The 22,633-nt window shown below is 35.3% G+C and overlaps 1 long non-coding RNA gene across 2 annotated transcripts in view; it reads left to right on the top strand.

Moving 5' to 3' along the window:
* Positions 1–20,694: 20,694 nt before the first annotated feature.
* LOC146762776 (uncharacterized) overlaps positions 20,695–22,633 on the top strand; it is an 11,174-nt gene continuing 9,235 nt past the window's right edge. For both annotated transcript variants that reach the window (XR_014948585.1, XR_014948583.1), the window contains exon 1: positions 20,695–21,056. This is a non-coding gene — a long non-coding RNA (uncharacterized LOC146762776). The remainder of the gene's footprint in view (positions 21,057–22,633) is intronic.

The following is a 22,633-nucleotide window of genomic DNA, read 5'->3' as shown; positions in this document are numbered from 1 at the left end:
GGGTGGGGAAAAAAAGAAAAAAGAAAAAAGGGGAGAAAAAAAAAAAAAGAAAAAAAAAAAGAAAAAAAAAAGAGGCCCAGAAAAATAAGAACAATACAGGCCATTCAAGAAAAATACAGGCCATTCAGTCAGTCTTACCTCCTAACCCTTCAAGATCATGGAGCATTTTCTTCTAGAAAATATGCTAAACTATATGGAAAACAGAGAGGTGACAGTTAACATGGCTTCACAAAGGACTAACTGTGCATAACAAATCTGCTGTCTTCCTACAATGGGGTTTACAGTGTTGTTGGATAAAGAAAAAGCCACTGATACCTTGCCTCTCTGCTTGTGCAAAGTGAGTACAATGACCTGCATGACATTTCTAAATTGGACAGACAAGGATTTGATGGATCACTTGGTGGATAAGGAATCGGATAGGTGGTTGCACTCAGAGTTGTAGTCATCTGCTTGATGTCTATTAGGAAAAGAATGATAAGTGGTATTCCTCAGGGTTTGCTGCTGGGACCAGTGCTATTTAACATTTTTCTCAGCAAGATGGACAGTGGGATTAGAGTGCATGACACTAGGCTGAGTGGTGCAGTTGACATACTGGGGAGAAGGGATACTATCCAGAGGGACCTTGACTGGCACAAAGAGGTGGGCCAGTTCAAACCTTCTAAAGTTCAACAAGTCCAAGTGCAGGATCCTGCATGTCAGTTGGGACAATCCCAATTACAGGTTGCAAGAACCTTGTTTTGGTTTACTCCAATTTGATGCAGAGAAGTGCTAGGGACAAGCTGCATAAAATGGTACATGCATTTAAAGAAAACAAGGTATACTGTGTTACACTCTGTGTTGCTCCTGAACCACTCTACATCAAAGCTGGCTTGGGACTGCCTTTCTTGAGCTGGAAGAATGAGCCAAGAGCAGCCCTGAAATGCAGCTTCTGCAGTTTTTGGCCTGCAGGCTGGATCTCAGCTGGTTGAGCAGCAACAATATGAAACAACGTGTTGTAACAGAGGCAAACAGCTTCTGCGGTGTTTTTCAAAGCCCTTTTAAATGAATTACATACTGAAATTGGGAAGCACTCTTGTCATGAAAATATCCCTGGATAAAAACAAAGCAGATTTGAGATCTCCTAGGAGTTTTCTCAGAGCCAGTTCCCACCCAAGCACTTACTCAGCATTACATTCCACCCCGTTATGTGATGACAACATAAAACAAGTTTAAATTCATTATTGAACCGATTAAGACAAATAAGACAGAAAAATCAATGAACCAGTGAATTTTATTGAATTTATTGGTTGCAAGCACAATTGTCAGGCAGCCTGTCGTACAATTATATTTGGTAGCACATAAGGGAGAAAGGGGAGGAAGAATTAACTCAAGCTTTGATCTTATCCTCCTGTGTAACCAGAAGCCTCTAACTGTGAAAGGCTTTCCTGCTAGTTCTGATACTTTGGAGGATTTTGTCCTTTTCTTTTGTCACTTTTCAAAACTGAATTTCTCCTGGAAGGTTTGGATGAAGATTAATTCTTACTAGGAGAAAGACTGTATATGCTTTGGGCAAGCCACTTGACTCCAGAAGAGATCTTGGTCTTGTTTTTTTCTCCTGATTGGAAAGGATCAGTCTCAGCTGGGCGATCTCCAAGAGCTCTGTTTTGACTGCTGTGGGTGCTTGGAATAGATCATCTGTGGCCATTTCCATTTGTTATATCCCTACCAACATCAAGGGATTTTAAATTCCCCTAAAATAGACCAAAACAGAGCATGGATTTCAGGAGTCTTGGCACCACTAAACTGTTCAAATGCTGTTTTAGATGACATGCATTCTTACTCTGTTTATACACTTTTCCTAGTTTATTAAGCTACTTCACAGATGGCTTGAATGCCTAGCCTGTCTTCCGTTGCATTTAGGACCGCATTCACTACCCACACATTCAGAAGCCTGCAAATAGTCTGTAGAGAGCAACAAGTGCTCTGCCCTTACAGTTGCCTTTGGACATTTGCATAATGTAAATAATCCACTGCAACAGCAGGGTAAGTATTTATGAGTCCTGTGTGGGAGTTACACTCAGCACAGAGAACAGTATTTCAGTGAAACACTTCAGATCACACATACTTTGTTTTATTTCCTTCTTAATCTTACAAATAAGCAAATTCTTTTCTGTTATGTTCACAGTATATCACAGTTTGAAAAACACTGAGATAACTTGAGAAAAGCTCAAGCTGCTTTTGAAACATTTCTTTCAGTAAATTTTGGATATTCTCTCACTTGTATAATCAAATGTCTATCAGTCAAACCTTACACAGCTTCACTTATATAAAATATATCTCTGCTTTAGTTTTCACTTCGCCTGCATTAAGCCTCATGTAGTGGTCTGATGGCTACATTTGCAATATACATGTTCATTTCAAGTCTCCTTTTCCTGTAGTTTCATAGTTTCCCCTTTCTTTTAGAGTAATATTTATCTTACTTTAGTGAGTTGTTTTATTATATTCAGTTGGTGTACCTATATTTTATTATTTTCCTATTCCCTCACTGCTTTCTTTGTTATTTTACCTTCTTCTCCCCAATATTTACCTTATTCACTTAATATCTTTCTTCTGCTAATATATTCTTCCACCAGAATTTCTCTTCTTTTTATTTCCTTATGTTTTTCTCCTCTAGGATCTACCTTATTACTCTTTTCAGGTATTTATATCACACTCACTGTTTGTCTATTTTATGTGTTTCCTTTAATATTTATTTTTACTTGTCTTTTCTCTTTGTGATAAATCCAATAAAGTCTTTCTCTGCTTCTCAGACTGAAACGTATCCCACCAGATTGTACAGGATGTTTATAGTGATGAAATGGCTACTAGTTACTCAAAAACATTGCTCTTTTCAATTCAGTGACAAAGTTAAAAGTTTAAGAGCAAAAAGAGCAAATGTCCATACCAAACCTTGTTATCTTTCGTTATTACTGTATTGCTAGAACCTGAGCTCATTGCTATACTCACCTCCATCTATATCAGTACATGGGGAAATGGCATAGGGTAAGTTTATTTAGTAAAGAGAATAGCTATATCCATTCGGAACTTGGAGGATCTCCTTTTGATAATAGATAATCCTACATTCTTCCTCATCCTGATTTCCTTAGAGCCTCAAAAGAAGGGGGAGAGAACATGCCCTTCTCAATGAACAACATAGAGTTGTTGAAGCCTTGCTCTGATAGGGGAAAATAATCTTATGCTTTCTCTTGAGTACTTCAGTACTTGATGATCTTAAAGGTCTTTTCCAATCTGAGCAGCTCTGTGATTCTATGATTCTATTCTATCCCCAGTTAAACTAAACCAATAATTAACTATCAAAGCTTAGTCATTGATACACTTGTAGAGATGTGTAGCTAATCTTTAAGGTGCAGTATTTCTCCAACTTGAAGATGTGGGATTATTTTTATTTTATTTTATTTTATTTTATTTTATTTTATTTTATTTTATTTTATTTTATTTTATTTTATTTTATTTTATTTTATTTTATTTTATTTTATTTTATTTTATTTTATTTTATAGATGAGTTCTCTATGCTTACTGTCCTCAAACTAAAACAGCAGTTATCCCTCTTTACATTCCTTGATATAGCTAGCCAAAGAATAATTTTACAGAGAAAAGAGCTTTTATTTATTTCCCTTGGTATTTCCTTTTTATTTATTTAAATTATTCTTAATTTTTGTTTGCATTTGTTTTTTTCATCATCTTTCTCTATTTCCAGAATACTAATAGATGGAAGGACTGTCAGAGTACTAATGGGTTTAGAACTGTATTTTGGTCAGGCATAATGCTCTGCCTTTTCATGGTGACTTAGGAGGTTACAGGCAACACCAGTTCCAGGAAATTTACAGATGAAGAACCACCCATTTGAGAAAAAGAACTACTAGGAGATTATTACAAGCTGAAGAAGTATGAGAATTCATGTTATAATGGAGTTTGCAATTGTATTTAGGTAGAAATCTGAGATGAGAGCCTCTTCTATAATAACATTTTATTTACTGCCAGTGGAAAACAAAGCAAAACACAACCAAAAAAAATAAAATAAAAATCCACAACTGTGCATTATCCAAAATCTATTGTGAAATCATCTTTTGAAATGATAGTTTTATCTTCATTTTGCAGTTGTCATAAGGAAGTGTTCCTGAACAATTTTAGTAACATTTCACAGAATTTTATCCTATTTCTCAAGTATGTATTTACCATACCTTGCCACACCTCTGCCTTAGATTGTATTATTCTGTGGCAGCTGATATCCAAATCAAGGACCTTAATGCTAGTTCAAGTCAAATCAAAGTAGCTTCCCCTCCCCCCTTTTCTCTGACACCTCAAGAGGACAGAATAGTGGAACAAAAGCAACTTGCAGTTCCTGTACTTTGAGTCTGAAGAGGAAGGCAGTGCCAAGATTAACAGAATGTGGAGCAGGATTCTGCAATCCATCACTACCTTTCTCTCAGCTGGAGGTGGGGTTGATGAACAGATGTGTTGGGATTTCTGCAGAAAAAGGAAAAAGAATCTGGACAAACACAAAAGGAAAGCACACTTCAGTGAAGGGTGTCTTGAGAGAGGATGTGTTGAGAAGGACTCTGTTATGCCACTGAAGCTTTCCTCAGTCAGTCAATCCCTTGATGCTACCTACTCATGTTTTTCACTTTGGCACAAGGTACAAAGTATCTGAGGGATGCACTAGAACAGAAGGGTTTTTATCCTTCTGTGTATCAACTCTATTTACAAAACAGAATGAAGTCTTTCCTTATTCCTACTATTTTAATAAGTTTTCTCCTATGATTTAAATGTGTGACACACAGCCTTCACACTGATGGTGGATTTCTGCTTAGTCCTGTGAACATAGGAAATCAGGAAGCTCCTATGAAATTATGTTCAGAAAGGGCCTGTGTTTGTGGAATGTACTGAACAAGTTCATAGAACAAACTCTGGGCTTCCTCTACCAAGATCAAGAACAGATTTATTTTTTTTTAATTGAAAGCAACATGTCTTCAGAACTGAGGAACTTAATAAAAAGTAGCAGGTCAAGAATAAAGCTGCAAGACACTGCTAAAGGATTAAAAGACCAAATTCCTATGTATTGGACAAAATAGTATGGTAGGATTCATATATTGATTACATACATTTTTATGTCTGGAGTCAAAGATTATTCAGGAATTTGATTAGAAAATGTACCTTTCAGCCATATTGCTTTCAGCTTATCTAAACCTGACAATTCAAGCTATGCCTATGCATAATGAGGCAGAAAGGTATTTCTTGTGAATTTTATAAATTTGCTTCAGGTAGATAAGTTTGACTAAAAAGTGAAATATTCAAATATATATCATCTTGTTCATTGCTGTTTGCACTTTTCAGGCACTTTATTTGCCTTTTATTTCAGAGTTCTTGCATTTCTGGGCATGAAAGTAATATGAGCATTAAAAAAAATGAGGAAAAAAAAATATGAATAATTGTTAGTAGGGAAATTTGGGATGGGGGAATTTAGCATGACCTCTGTATTTTCTCTCAGAATATGAAAGAAAGAAACAAACAATAGCAAATGAAAGCTGAGTTTCTTGCTGGAGTACGAGTAATTATCCGAGGAAGACTTAAGCTCAGCAACTTAAAAATTAAAACACAACTTAGAGTACATAAATTAAAATATTTTGGTTTAGGTTATTAATTTCCTGCCTGAAAGTCAGGACTACTTTCTGGTTCCTTGATGTGAGTACTTTCCAAACACTATCCATCTGATTAAAGACAGGTATTTTTCCAACAATGTTGGAAATAATCATGCAATTTGCAAAAGTAGGATCATTGTTACTTTCAGGTAGGAGTGAGATTGGATATGTTACTATTTGTACATCTCTAGAACCAATCTCATTATGTATAAATTGGAATTTGATTTAAGTGTCTAATTTATAAACAGGAGAGCTTAAAATAAGACTATGGTTTAAATTTCCAAGGCAAGATTAATGAATCTGCCTAGTAAATCAGTCTTTTTTTTTAACAAATAAACTGGGTTTCATAAAATAGATCTTAATGCTCACAATACATGAAGTCCTGACTTATAAATCATAGATATGACTTACAAGTCAGTCATATTGCTTATAAATCAGCAAAGCTACTTTAAGAATTTCAAAGCTTCTGGGGGAAAAAAAAAAAAGAAAAAGAAAAAGAAAAAGGTATGAGACAAATGCTCCTTTTTTTATATATGTATATTTAATTTAGGTATTAAAAATGAAAGAAATTATAAAGCTGCTCTTAAAATGGTTATTTGAAAAACAGAACCTCAAAGAGATGATAGAGCAGAAGGGGAACTTTATTGGTATTCATAAATGTGCACCTTGCCATTTGTAACTGTCTTTGTACTCTCCCCTCTGCACAGGCTGCCTATCAGAGTTGTAGTATGCTGTCAAGATTGTTGCAGGTCTGATGCTTGTTTTTCTCCTGTTTGCCTTTTTCAAATATGCCCTTGCCAGTTTCAGTAGCAAGAGATGGACTGCTTTAGCTTATTCATTCCCAGATGCTATTTCAGAGGTTTGGGCTAAACCACAGTAACCATTTATAACTTGAAGTAGGAAATAGATTAGAAGAAGATTAGGAGATTCATAGAAATACTGGAAGCAAGAAAATTTTTAATACTCTTTGTTGGATTTTAACTTTTCTTATATATTGTGATAGTATTTGTTAATAATCCCATAGCCTCCAATCAGCTATTCAAAGAAGCAAAATGCCAGAAAAGTTTAGCATATTTAGAAAAGCTGTTTTTTTCTTTTCTTTTCTTTTCTTTTTTTTTCTTTTCTTTTTTTTTTTTTTTTTTCTTTCCCTAAAGCTCCTAAGTAGTTTTGTTTGTCTTGATTTGGCTTTTCATTCTGAGTGCTGTCTTATTTTGTGTTTTTGTTTAATTGTTTGCTTGTTTTTTCTTTTGCTTTTGAATAAGTTTTTGTTTTCTTTTGTTTTGTTTTTTACTAGTATCAGAGAAATGACTGTATAAAGTATAAAACTGTAATTACTTCCAGTAAAATTTGTGTAAGCCAAGTGTCCATTCAGATGACTTTATTACTGTGTCTGACAGACTTACAGTTGTCTGCCAGTTTTCAGCTCTCATACATTACAAAACTCTTTTCATCTACAGAAACAGAGACGTTATTTCACCCCACATATAAACTCAGAATATTCCCTGCACAGATCAAAACAGATGAATTCTGGTGGGTGAGAACTCAACAAATATGGGAAGAAATCCAATTGTTATCACTTCCATGATGGACAAGCCCCCTGCCCAAAAAGCTACTAGTGCAACAGACAAATGCTTTTTAGTTTCCCTTTCCTTACTATGTGCAAATATTATATCTGAATCAATGCAGGGAACAAAACACATCTGATGAATGTAGGTGATTAGGACAATCATATGGCTTTTTTCTGTCTCTCATTTCAGTAAGGCTTTCTAAGTACCATTTCTTCTTTGCTGTTAACAATGATACAAGAATTTACAATTAGTCAAGAATTTCTGCCAAAATTTCTGTCAAAAAAGACACTCTATCAAGCTTTAGTTTAAAGTGATTTTCTGGGAAAAAAAAAAAAAAAAGTATATTTTCCTGCAACTAAAATAAATTACAAGATTCTAATATTTTTGTAGGTTATTGTTATAGAGTATTTAATAGTCCAGACAACTGTTAATGTCTTTTGTTTCTTCTATTTTTTTCTTTTTTTTTCTTTGTAGGAATACTGGGAGTATTCCTACAAAGTGAGGAGTCATAAAAGCCAAATTCTTGGTTCACCCTTGTTAGTCATAATTTTTAAAATATTATTTTATTTTTATTATTTATTTATCTACTTTGTGGGCAAATATGTTTGTACTGTATTGAAAGTAGGAATCAGATAAATAGGGGCCTTTCATGAAGATTAAGTATGCTAGGCTTTGGAGAATGTCAGAAGAAAAGGACCAGTGGGACATGTCGACATTGCTACAGTTACAATACAGCTGGGTCTATAGTTAAGACAATACAGCTGGGTATACATAAGGGAAAGGTAGCCAAAGAAACTGGTTTTGACTAGACTGAGTGAAGGAGCTGAGTCAAAGAAGGAAGGTCAACCTGAGAAAGACTTCTGGCTTCATCCCAACGACCACCAGAGCAAGACCCCCGCTACAGACTGCACATACGTCAGTAGGAGGGACAGCATGTAAATAAGTTCCCAGAAAAACGATGAATATGTTAATGATTTATTGGAAATTTGATGAATATGTATACGCTTGCTCTATAACTTTCTAATGCTTCTGTCCATTGATGCGCATTTTAGGAGGAGTGATCCCCCATGTGCCCAGTGCTGAATAAATATGTACCTGCTTTATAACCTTATTCTGACTATAGAGTCTGTTTCCACACATCAGTATTTTTCCTGTAATTAGTATCTAGGAAACCCAATCACAATCTGATATTGCTATCAGCTTGGAACAAAATAAATGGAACTTAATATTCAAAGTTTAACCAACCAAATTTGACCCTTTGGTGCAGTGGTATAGTACAATCATCCTAATAGCATAAAACTGTCACTTACTGTGATAGTGCACTGATAAAGTCAAAGCAAATATTTTAAGAGAACTCATTAACCCAGTAGGTATCAATACTAACAGAACTATCATCTTTCTTCTTTTCTGTAGAGATTAAAAAAAAAAAAAAAAAAAAAAAGGAGAGAGATCCTGTCACTGGAACACACGCTAAAAAAGATACAAAACTGCTCTTATTTTGTGTGTATGTGTACAAGAATGATCTATATTGTTCTGGATATTGCATTTATACTATTGCATTTATACTCCCTGTGCCTCAGAATTCCTTCTGTAAAATGAAGAGACCAGAGTGAAATTCTGTAGCCTTTTTTTTCTTTTTTTTTTTTTTTTCCCCCCATTTTTTGACTTGAGATTTTATTTTATCCACCTTGGTTTTTTATGCTCTGATTCTAGAAATATCCTAATCATGAGTAATTGGCTTACTTGAAGGTCCCACTGGACACATTGTACTTTAAAGGCAATTCCTGTTTATAGATACATCTCTAGATTCTAAGGGAGATCCAATAAATAGTAATAATCCTAACATTTTTCTTTTTCCTTTTTTTTTTTTTTTTTTTCTTTACATCAATTCTGTGTTATTGTGGTGAGAAATCATTTTCTGTATCAATACAGAAATAAGCACTAAGAACTTGGAAAGTGAGAGAGAGGAATGAATGCACAGGCAGTAAAAAGCAAGATTTCTAAAATACACCACAGTTATGCTCATGTTACTGTGGCACTGCTGGACAGAACATGAAGTTAGGGAAGGAGCTGCTGGGAAGAACACAACTTTAATGTTGTTCATATTGATGGTGTTTTACATGAGAGGAAGCTCCATGATCTGAGTGCACAGCATAAGGTAGACAGGGTCTGTTGGATGCACTCCTGCCATACAATTTCCTAGGTAGTTTCAGAAGACAAGGTAACCCTTGGTGTTTTCTGAGATTAAGCTTCTGATGTCAACCAAAGCAAAATACATAGAGGACATGAGAGATTCATTTTCAAAAGCAAATTTAGTAAAAAACAAATACTATTTACAGTGATGTATTCAGGCATATTTTTCTCTAAATCTTGCTGACTACATTACGCTACTTATAACATAGGTAGATATTTCATTTTCTCATCACTATCAAGCAATTGAGCCCAACTTTAATGTATTAAAATCACAGATATTGTAAAAAGGCATATATCATTGAAAATATTCCTGATTTATATGATTTCCAGTAATAGTAGGATAATTTTTATTTGAATTTCTTGGGCACGCACTCAGTACAAAAGCTGAAATGCAGAACCTTGAAACTAAAGTCCTTTCAATCAGTAAAATACAGTTTCTTCATTCCTCTAGATATCTAAGAGTACCTTTGAAGACATAAATGCTGTAAAAAACATGGGAATATTGTAGACACAACAGCCTCTCAGTAGGGCAGGACACTTGCTGGCTTCTACTCCATACCCACTGTTCTTTCACTTTTTCATATATATTTTCTGGCCATTCTGTCACAGAGAATGTGTTGCTCATACAGGTGGCTATGACTGTATTTGGTTTCTGTTTTTCCTTCCCCCCTAGATTTTTTTTTTTTTTTTCTACTGTGTATTTTTGATACTCAGGGAAAAAAAAAAAAAAGAAAAAAAAAGAAAAAAAAAGAAAAAAAAAATGGTCCTGTTTTAAACATTATATGGCCATCTTAATTGTATTTTGTCTTTGAAGACAGATTGCAGTCAAAACTGCTCCACAGATTTAGGTGATTAATGAAAAGTGTTTTAGTACTTGCCTAATTTCTACTAGTATTCTAGAGATAAAAACAGTGGATTTGAAATAGATCTGGAATGTTTCTTTGCCTATCTACTAATTTTGGTAATATAAGAATAATTGCTTCTTTCTGTTTAATGAAACAGAAAGTATTCACTATAGAAAGATGACTTAAATAACAGCCTAAGACATTGTCATGATGATTTATGAGACAGGTAGGTTCTGTTTTCTCTCTTTCTTTTAAGAATTGCTCATCTACATGCACAGGTGGAGAAACAAAACAAAACAAAAACTTAATGGAAGTTACGTGTTGGAAATCTTATTTCAAACCTGTTTTACTCACTGATTTTGGAAATATTGCATTCTTAGTGTCTTCGTTCCTGCACTTTTATGTAAAAAGGAGAAACTTAAATGACAGTGGATAGTGGATCTGGGTACAGGAATTTATTTCAAAACTAATGTACAACTAATGTTACAAAACTAATGTAATTTACCCTACTTAATTACCTCAGATAGTTACTTGCTTGTTAGCTCAAAGCACTGTGTTCATCATCTTTAAGAATTCTCACTTGAGCTCTCTCACTATCCCTCTCCATGCATCTCTGACTCTGGTATCTTTCTGCAGTTTCACAGTCTTTCTTCCAGACAGAAAAAGCCAAGATCTTCAACACCATTGTTCCAAGCCTACTCTTTCTTCCTCAGATCACAACTTCTTTTTGTGAACCCCTTTTCCTTTTAGTACAAGTTCTTGTTTGGCATTCTAAACCTTTAATTTTCATGAACTAGATAGTCTACTTGCAGAAATATGATATGTGACCAGCCTCCTAAATGATGATTCTCTCTCTTATCTATTAACTGAAGGATTCAAGACCTGCCAAATCTGTTTAGTCCAGATGTTAGGAAAATATACAACCAGTCAATACTTGTTCCAGCTAGCAGTATTAGACTTCTTGTTTGGAAGTTCAAAAGTTCAATTCTCTGTATTCACACTCATGTATATATATCCAATTATATGCTTCCTGTTAGCACTCACAAGTTAACACTTATAACACAGGTATACCACCACACAGAACTCTCGCATCACTTCAAGGAATGATACAAGTAAATATCATCTAACAACAGGAGTTCAGTTCCGAAGTGGGTAAAGAAAAAGATACTGAAGGTCAAATTGCTGATTCCACTAGTGAAGCAAGATTACTGTCAGAAGAAAAAAAAGAAGAAAAAAAAAAAAAAAAGAAAAAAAAAGGAAAAAAGTACTGTGGCATGAAAATGATAACAGTCATAAATCAGAAGATGAGCTATGGATAAACGTTTGAAATGTGTGTATTTATACTGTGAGAACGGCACAGAAGATAACACTTATGAATGAGACTGAAGAAGAGTGTTTCAAGGTAAGTCATAAAAAAATAATTCTGAAAATGTAAAGCCTGAGAAAGTTTTAAGAAGAAGAAAGGATAGATAAAATGTAATTAGCACTGTTCTTTAGAGCTTTTTGTGTCAAATCTCATTTCACATTGGTCTTAAGATTGCTGAGACAATGAGTGCTTGTTTCTGGAAAATTGATTGCTGTCAAGAATATAAATTTGCCGTGTGTAGAAAGAAAAAGATCCTATACCTAATCACTGTATGTCTTCATATCACAAATGGAGAAATATCTACAAGATTGTTCTTTTGATTTGATACTGCTCATGAATTCCCCATAAGAACTTTTTTCAAAATATGTTATTAATTTAGTTATCAATCATAGCTGTTTTCAATCTATCAGTGAGAAAGGAGATAGATCTTTTAAAATAGTGAAGATTTCTTGTATTTAATTTTAGACTCAATACTGCTCTAATTTTTCACCAAACAAATTTTGTTTGTTTGGTTGGTTGGTTTTGTTTTTTAATGCAATCTCATTGAATCAAAGGTCACATACTGACTCAGAAACTGCTGGTCCTCTTGAAATCTGCTGGAGTTTTCCAGGGAGTAAGGACTACTAATCTTACTCCCAACAATTATGCGCACAAAGGGATCTTAGTCATCTATTATTATGATTCTGTGATTTTGTCCCTGTTCTCTCCACGGGATCCTATTATCTTCAGTGGGACTCTTCTCCTTTCAAATCCAACATAATTCAATGTAAATGGAAAATTTATCAGAATTAAAATTACCAAATACAATTACAAATTTACAGTATTATGTCTTGCTCTATAACAGTGATGAAAAGTTCAGTTCCAAGCATGTTTATAAATATGCCTCACTTAGATGACGGATTCAAAAAGGACAAATCAAAATCCCAACAATGACTGAAAACAATAATCAACCTAAATAATAAATGATAATATAAGCAGATGGAGGAACATATGCTAACTAAAAAGTAGATGTATATGACTATGTGAAGAGAAATCAGTAATACCCAGAATTTCAGGGTTTGTTTTTGTTTGTTTGTTTTGGTTTGGTTTTTTTGTTTAGTTACCTCAAATAAAATGAAAAATACTGAACTACAAATATTAATTCATCTACATCAACAACAGTGAAATAAAGGCATATCTTTAGGCATATAATATTATTTGCTTATGCTACTTACACTGAAACTGTCTTACCTATAAATCTTCTTTCAACAAAATATGGTGAGCCTCACCTCGGAGCAGATGCTCTTGGTTACCATTTCAAGGCACATATGAGATGAAGAGGTGATCTAAGGCAGCCAGCATGGTTTCACTAAGATCGGATCTTGACTGACCAATCTGGTGGCCTATGATGGAGTGACATCATCAGTGGACAGGGGAAGGGTGATGCAAGTCTTCTACCTAGGCTTATGCAAAGCCTTTGACATGGTCCCTCACCTCATCCTTCTCTCTAAATTAGAGAGGTATGGGTTTGAAGGACGGACTGTTCAACAGATTAAGAACTGCTTGTCTGGTCACAGCTAAAGGGTTGTGATCAATGGTTCCATGTTCTGGTGGAGGCTGGTCGTGAATGGTGTCTCCCAAGGGTCAGTCTTGGGATTGGTGCTCTTCAACATCTTTATCAATTTGACATAGACTGTGGCATCAAGTGCACCCTCAGCAACCCTGCATGTAAAGAGGGATCTGGACAGGCTGGAGAAGTGGACCCATGTGAACCTAATGAGGTTTGACAAGGCCAACTGCAAAATGTTGCACTTGGACTATGACAACCACAGGTGTTTATACAGACTGGGGAAAGACCTCCATGAGAGTAGCCCTGTGGAGATGGAATGGACATGAGCCAACACTGTGCACTTGCAGCCTGGAAGGCCAGCTATATCCTGCATTACAAAAGGGGTGGCCAGCAGGGAGAGGGAGGTGATTGCCCCCCTCTACTTGGCTTTTGTGAGGCCCCATCTGGAGTACTGTGTCCAGGCCTGGGGCTCCCAGTACAAGAAAGACACATAGCCCTTGGAATGGGTCCAGAAGAGGGCCACTGAGATGATCAGAGCACTGGAGCACCTCTCATATGAGGAAAGGCTGAGGGAACTGGGCTTGTTCAGCTAGGAGAAGAGAAGGCTCTGGGGAGACCTCATTGTAACCTTCCATTACTTGAAGGAAGAGTACAAACTCTTCCTTCACGGGAAGGAAGAGGGGGAACAATTGACTATGTGGGTTGATAGTGGCAGGACAAGGGGAATGGTTTTAAAATGAGACAAGGGAGATTTAAGTTAGATATTAGAAGGTTTTTTTCATTATGAGAGTGGTGACACACTGGAACAGGTTGGCCAGAGAAGCTGTGAATGCCCCATCCCCTGAGGCATTCAAGGCCAGACTGGATGTGGCTCTGGGCAGCCTGGTCTAATGGTTAGCAACCATGGTCACAGCATGGGGGTTGATACTAGATGATCTTTGACATTCTTTTCAACCTAGGCCATTCCATGATTCTATGATTCTATGATTCTATGAAAATGTCAGTTTAAACACATTCACTATTATTTTGAGCAATTAAGTGTTACTTCTAGAGTATTCTAAAATATATTTTTTCTAAGCTTGACCAATTTTGCAGCCAAGCAAAACAGTGTTAAAATAAATAAATAAATAAATGTCTGCTTTCTACTCAGTATGACCAAGTATTTTTTTTTATTAATTATTGTCCTGAGGACTGGAATTACATGTTGTAGGGGTTTTTTTTTTATTAGTGAAAGACATAGTATTCAAGTTTTTTTCCACTAAGATGAATAGAAAGAGGTTCACTTATATTGTCTGTCTTTTTGAATTTGTTTTTTAAAATACTGGTTCTGTTGAGACATAGAGAGGAGACCTGAACAAACAAAGGAACAGTCACTCAAAATGTTAACCCTATCTTGGCAAAAAGCTTTGAAGTGGATCATTCTGTGAGAAGGAAGGAATCATAAATAACTTTCACTAGTTGAAAACTCTTATTATTGCCTGCAAAAGCTTAGAAGAGCAGGAAATACTGGATATGTTAATTCTTGTAATTTAATTAACACTACTGATTTCCATTGCCATCCTCATCACACTTAGCAGCTATGCATTCATCTTTTACCAACAGTGAGAAATGGATACCTTCAGGAAAAAGATTAAAAAGTCAAGAGTGAGCACTGCAGCCAATAGTTTCATGCTCATACCAATTTCAGTGAACAACTACAAACAATCTCTCTTACGTTACCATGTGTATACATTTTTGCGAATTTCATAAATCTGGATTCAAAAGATTCACAGTGAAATTCTTTGTGTGGAGTATTTCCTCTACAAAGTTAGCTTCAGAGTTCTAGTAAATAAGTATTGAACCTTTCTTTGTAAATAGTTGTAAAACCTTAGCATGACTTAGCATGACTTAGCATGAGAGTTATAAACAAAAGTATTAGATTGTGTTGTTCTGAAACTATCTGAAATCAAAGAAATTCAGTATTTATCAAAAAATTTAAGAGCTGAATGAGAGAGTTTAAAATACACTTGTTCTATGTGAAGCAGCAAAGTTAACATCATATCATATATAAGGGTAATTTTATCTCTCTGAAGAAGCAAAGGCAACATATGTTTTTCCTTTTTCTTGTTCCTCAAACATTATGAACTGAAGCCTAAAGCCAGTCTCCGATATAATACTGTCATCTCCCTCTAACTGATATTTTACTTTATGGAATAAGCACAGGGAATTGGAAGGGAATTCCTGGCTTATTAAATTCAAATATTTGACAACACAAATAACTTTATTAAACAGTTCTTTCATAAAATAATCCCAAATAATTTCAAGGATAAAAAGGCATTTGCTTGTTTCCCAATGCTACTGCTATATATCTGTTTGAAAGCCCATTCCCCTATTTGTTAGGAATTGGTGCAGCCTAAATACTAGGACATTATTTAGAAGAGCTTCAAAAAAATCTATCTATCAATCAATAAATAGTAAGCAAATTAGTAACTTTGTCTTCCTGAAGTAATGCATTTTAGCTCCCTTTTAGAATTATGTAATCATATAATTGTTTGAGTTAGGATGGACAATTAAAAGTCATTTAGTCCAGCTCCCTTTACAATGAACAAGAATACCTTCAGCTAGACCAGGCTGCTCAGAACCTGATGCAGTGTGATCTTGAATATCTTCAGGGACAGGACACCTACCAAGTTTCTGAGCAACCTGCTCTGGTGCCTCACTACCATCATTGTAAAAAACTTTTTCCTTATATCAAATAAAATTCTCCACTCTTTTAGTGTGAAACCGTTTCCCTTTGTCCTAACACAACAGACTCTGCAAATGTGTCTGCCTCCTTCTTTCTTACAGCAACCCTCTAGATACTGCAATGCCACTAGCAAGTCTCCTCAGAGCCATCTCTTCTCCACACTTATCAGCCCCAAATCTCTCAGCATGTCCTCATAGGAGAGATATTCCATCCTTATGGAATCTCATGGATGGAGTGTACCATCACTCCTCTGGACACACCCCAACAGGCCCATGTCTCTCCCATACTCAGGACTCCACATCCGGATGCAGTACTCCAGGTGAGGCCTCAGTAGTACTGATCTGAGAGGAAGGATCACCTCTCTTGTCCTGGTGGCCACGTCTCTTTTGATGTGGGCCAGGATGTGATTGACTTTCTGGGCTGTGATGGTACATTACTGGCTCATGTCCAGCTTAACATCTACCAGTGCCCCGAGGTCACTTTTGGCAGGGCTGTGCTCAGTCCTTTTCCCTCAGCTTGTACTGAAAGTGGATGTTGCCTTGACCCAGGTACAACACCTTCTACTTAGGTTTATTAAACCTCGTGTGGTTCTCCTTGGCCTACTGCTCTGTTGTTTTTTTGTGTTGTTGTTATTGATGTTACTTTGTTTTGTTTGATCTGGCTTTCAAATTATTATTTCTTTCAGTTTTAAGACCTTCTGCAATCCAATTGTTATTCTGTCATTTGATATCATTTTTAACTCAATAACATTGCTAAAAAAAAATACTGAAGCCAGAAATCGTGCGACTCATATATGCTGGAGATTGTGACATTGTGTCTGATTTGAGCTCTGCTTGTTTCATTTTCATTTTTCATGGTTTCTATATTTCCTTATCGTTAGAAATATTGATCACTACGCCCTTTCCCCACCTTTGACCTCCTAACTGCAGAATGGTGCAAAAGATGTAATTTGTTAATCAGTCCTTTTAATTGAAAAATAGAAACTAGTAAGCCTGTTTTTGCACTGATCCAGTAGCCCCATTCAAAGCTTAAATTTTATCTTAAATGAGAACTGGCTAATTAAAAATCCATTACAACCTGTGAGTAATATTCCTTACATTAGTTGTATAGATAGATATGAAAAAGAATCTTCCAGATTTTTTTTAATATATTTGATGCTTTGCTGACAGTGTATTTAAAAGTCTCCATGTACTAAAACTTCTATATTATCTTATTTAACTGTCAACAGGGACTTGCAAGTGTTTCAGAACTAGGAAAGGTTTAAAAAACTAATACTGTAACTTCTTACTGAGAATTCTGTAAAGAATTCTTATTGTAATGTTTTTCTAGTGTTTAATTTCCGTCTTCTTTTTCAAAATATGTATTGTTAGCATCTCATTTGAAATTTTCTAGCTACACTTTTTGTAATTAATATTTGTTTCTCTTTTACTGAGCAGATAAAAGAGCTTTCTGGCAACTTCCAGCCTTTATTTTATTTTATTTTATTTTATTTTATTTTATTTTATTTTATTTTATTTTATTTTATTTTATTTGCTAGTATATTTTTAGTATTAAAATTCTCCAATTTTTCAGCCACTCTGAAGACTTTTCATATCACAAGTCTATGCAGAAATCCTTTATTGATTTCATTTATTCTATATGTGGAGTTAAAAGACTTTTATTACTCCCTAAGTTATGTTTTTAATGCACAGCATTATCCTGACAATTCATTTTTAATTCCTTGCATGATACTTCTATTAGAAGCTTTTCAGGATGCCACTTTCAAAGATACAACCCCTACCCACTGAATTTCTTGGCATATATTGGGCCTTAAGTGTTTGACGGTACTGGAAGTTAATTTTTCTGCACAGATCTCTGTATAGTAATATACTGAGTTATTTCCAAAGATAATCTTAGCTGCCATCCTGAAAAGAGTTTGCTCTAGAAACTAGGTTCAATAGGTGGTAAGAATGAAGTTCTTTGCACTATGTAGTTCCATATTATCCATTATCTCACATCCATGATTTCATACGCATATGCCATCAGTCTTATGTATGAAAAATATAATCTTAGAAGTATGCAGTACAGTTTTTATGTTGATTAAAACTGAAGGATACATATACAAAACAATAAAAACTGCAAGCCTAAGTGGACAACTTCTAAATAACTCAGGGGCCACCAACTGGAGAAAGCATAGATAGATAATATCTGAGTATTTGGTGGTTATTTATTTGTTTGTTTGTTTGTTTCCTACAGATAAAGATATTAAGAGTGTTTTCTAGAGAACACTATTGGCAAGAGAGGAAACAACAAAGATGTTTCCTCCATTGAAATTACATTTTTTCGAAAAGTGATTTTCATTCATAGAATCATAGAATCATAGAATCATAGAATCATAGAATCATAGAATCAATCATAGAATCATAGAATCATAGAATGGTTTGGGTTGGAAGGGGTCTTTAAGATCATCTAGTCCCAACCTGCTACTATAGGCAGGGAAACCTCCCTGTAGAGCAGGTGGCTCAAAGTCCCATCCAGCCTGGCCTTAAATGCTTACAGGGAGGGAGCATCTACTTCCCTGGGCAACCCATTCCAGTGTCTCTCCACCCCCACAGTAAATAATTTCTCCCTAATATCTAGTTTAAATCTACCCTCTTCCAGTTTAAAGGCATCACTTATCCCATCGCTACCTGCCCTTGCAAAAAGTCCCTCCCCATCTTTCCCGTAGGCCCCCTTCAAGTACTGGCAGATCACTATAAGGTCTCCTTGGAGCTGAAGAGTCCCATCTCCCTCAGCTTGTCCTCATTAGGGAGGTGCTCCAGTCCTCTGATCATCTTTGTGGCCCTCCTCTGGACCTGCTACAAAACCTCAGTGTCCTTCCTGTGTTTGGAGCTCCAGACTGGATACAGTACTTCAGGTGGTGTCTTATGAGAGTGTAGTACAAGGGCAGAATTACCTCCCTCAACTTGCTTGTCACATTTCTCTTGATGTTGCCCAGGATACAGTTGGTGTTCTGTGCTACAAGCAAACATTGCCAGCTCATGCTAAATCTTTTAACAATTGACACCCTCATTCATTCATTAATTCATATATTGTATGCTACATTGCTGTTGTATAGCATTAATTTTTAAATCAGAATTTCATGTCATGCTGTCAAAAATCTGATAAAATTCTAAGATTATTATATATGTTACTAATTTTATCAGCAACTTTTTTGCTAGCATCAAGGAATGAAATAGGTTATGAGAAAAACTATTTTTTTTCATTAAAAATGTGTTAGTGCATAATTATATCCATGTATTTTATTCCTCAATCAATTGAACTCTGTTGAATTTTTTTTTTCATAGCTTTCTGTTGGATTCCTCTCAAACTTTGTTCCAATTACTTGGTTTAAAATAATCATTACTCTTATTCAAAGTTTGCCAGCTTAGTTGTTATTTTTTTTTTCTTTATTCTTTTAAGGTTTTCAAACTTTCCACACACACCCTCCCATCCACCCCCCACCCCTCATATATTTATATAATTCAGAAGCTGCTAGCCATTCTTACCTACTTTGGTTTATATAATATTTCAAAGTTATAATTTGCCATAATCTGACCTTTGCCAGAAAGGTATATTTCAATCAACATTGGTTATTGCCGAGGAAGTAGCTTAAATTGCCTATTCAGTATATTTCTTTTAAATATTGTATCTTTTTTGTTCATATTTTTTCTGATTTTATTTTTAATTCTTTAATTAGAATTTTGATTAGTTCTGATTAATGTTAGCAATTATTGCTTTAATTGTCTTCTGTATTGCACAGTGTCAGGTATTGATCTTGTTCCCATACGTAAACTGATGACTTTTATTTGTTTCTTCATCCTCTCAGTCTTTGTTGAATAAGTTACTTGCTATAATTTCAACACTACAATTGCACAGACTACCTCTCCAGTTTCCAGCAATATCAATCACATTCATCTCTCTGGAGAATAAGTATTCTAGTTCCTCATATATATTTTTTTCAGATCTCAAAAACTCAGAAATAAGCAAAAGAAATCTTAGTATTCTTGGTCAAATTACTTCGATTTGCTCATAATTGACTAAGTTTGCATTTGCCCTTTGTATTTAAATTTAAGTCAAAATAATGGGTAGATTTTATTTCCATTTAGGATCAAATAAGTTATTGTAACCTGGTGATACAGTATTTGATTTCTACATATTTCTTCTATACCCACAGGTATGCATATGTAGATAGGCCAGCTGGCTGTGACATGATCTGAAAACTTAAAATTACACTTTAAGCACAAACCCCATGAATTCAATATAAGCCATCAAACCAAACTAACCACATTCATCTCTTTATATCTCCTATTCCAACGGATAGCAAGCATAAGACAGGCTTTAGAACATATACTTTCATCGTCATCCACAATTCTCATAGTTTTTCTTTGAAATTATGCCACATTTCGAATATGCGCAAGCTACTTCCCAGTCTGAGACTCTGGCAAACCAGGGGCATACTAACAACAAAAGCTACATTTCACTGAAGCAAATCTTTCTATCTTTAAGGAAGAGAAAAAATAAAAGTTGGGTAATGATGAATACTTGCCATTAAAATTGCATAGAAACACCAGAACTTTGAAACATCATTCCTTCAAGGTTTCGCACAGTGCTCTGGAGCACTGCAGATGGCAGATGATGGAAGATAAAGCAGTCTCTGTGTAATCCACTAAGCCTTTGTGCTATGATCTTTTCCTAAAGGCAGTCCAAAGAGAATGTGAGAAATTCTCACTCCCAACCACAGAGCATGTCTACCTAAATTAAGCTACAGAGAAGAGTACTTTCAGCTCTCAGTCCTCCATGTATCCATCATGGAAAAAGTAAGGGACTGTAAAACATTCTTATAATTTGAGATATGGGCAGGCAATGGTGAATCACACAGCTGACAAGGAGCTTACGCACAGACGCTACAGGAGTCTCTGCCAGAGAAGAATTTCAGCTGCAGTTCCAACTTAAATGGGCAGGAAAAAAACCCACAAAGATAAAAGTAGAAGAAGGATTTGAAAGCACCAGCTAGGTGGGAATCTTGTGTGCAGAAATGAAGTGCACCAGGCAGAAATGAAAGTACAGCCTTGATGGGGAAAATGAGGACCTTAAACATGACTAAAGGGATGGTAAGCAGGGAAAGAATTTTAATTGGGGAGTTTCATGGCTTGAGTTTCAGGAGATAAAACTGACTTTCACAGCAGCATTCTGGAGGGATTGAAGGGGAAAAAAGCAAATAGCTTATCTTTTATCATAACCCGTGCAATGGTTAAATGCAGTTTTATGTCTGTTATCCTTGTCTTTTTAATGATTTTTGGAAAAACTTGGGGAGTGGTCAAAAGGCAGTTTCTTCTGTGTGGTATAAAGGATATATTCTGGGAGTTAACTACACTGGCTTTCTAAACTGATCATTAGAGTAACAAATATTCAGTTTTGAATACTTAGTCCAACAAACAAATGAGGGCTCAGGTAAACAAAGAAAACTAAACATGGAGGATAATAAACTTTTCCCAGACTGCATACTGTTTACAGTAAATAATAATGTTGTCTTACAAATTTAGTTCCTCAAAGCATATGTATATGATGTGAACTTGCACTGTTATAGTAACTGTATTAGTGGCATCTGATATCTTAAACAAAATGTCAGATTATTCCCCAAAAGCCTTTATATAGTTCATTTGTATTTAAAAATATGAATTAACTTTTATACTCTAATACTAATATACGCTATACTACTCAAGAAAAAACTACTCTGCTTACGACAATACACAAATGTAACAGCCTAAAATGACTATGAAACAAAAGCAACATAGGAATTTCAACTTAATTAATATTCTTGAGGTAATTCACTGACTGGATCTGAATTATTATATTAACAAATCCTATACTTAAGGACCTCTACTGTAACATATTTGACTTCCTAATTCATAGGTTCAACTAAACATGCTCATATTTTAGTCCAGAAGAATTTTCCTATGAATGATTTTTTTTTTTTCAAAACCAAAGGGAGTATGAAAAACAAATTCCAGCATTAGGTTGATCCTGACTGTGTGATACAGCAAAAATAAAGCATATATATTTTTTAATTAATTGCTACATCATCAATATATTAAGGGCTGAATGTAAGGTTCATTTGTTGGGGTTATGCTGGTACCTGATAAAAAGAATCAAGAGTTTGTAAATATAAATTCTAGTGTTTATTATCTGTAAAGATGATAAAAGTGTCTAGTAGGTATAGCTCAGGACTACAAACAATACAAAGAAAAAAAAAAAAAAAAGCAAAAAAAAAAATAGCAACAACAAAAACAAGAGAAACAAAACAAGCCTCTGCTATTCCTAGAATCATAGAATTACCCAGGTTGGAAAAGACCTTGAAGATCATCAAGTCCAACCGCAGCCTAACCATAGTACCCTAACTCTAACAACCCTCTTCTAAATCGTATCCCTGAGCACTACATTCAAACGGCTCTTAAACACATCCAGGGACGGTTAAACACATCCAGGGGCGATTCAACCACCTCCCTGGGGAGCCTACTCCAGTACTTAACTACCCTTGAGTACAACTTGTGGCCATTTCCCCTCGTCCTGTCACTTGTCACCAGTGAGAAGAGATTCTGCTGTCTTTCTAGGAGAAGTAATTATTTCTAGCCTCATTCAAAAATTCTGAAATGTAAAACAAGAGGTGAGGAATGCACAGTTATGACCA

The sequence above is a fragment of the Coturnix japonica genome, chromosome 1, assembly GCF_054131305.1.
Source record: "Coturnix japonica strain WE chromosome 1, WE-NBRP24, whole genome shotgun sequence".
NCBI lineage: Eukaryota > Metazoa > Chordata > Aves > Galliformes > Phasianidae > Coturnix > Coturnix japonica.
The sequence above is the reverse complement of the archived record's forward strand: the minus strand, read 5'-3'. Positions and strand labels throughout refer to the sequence as shown.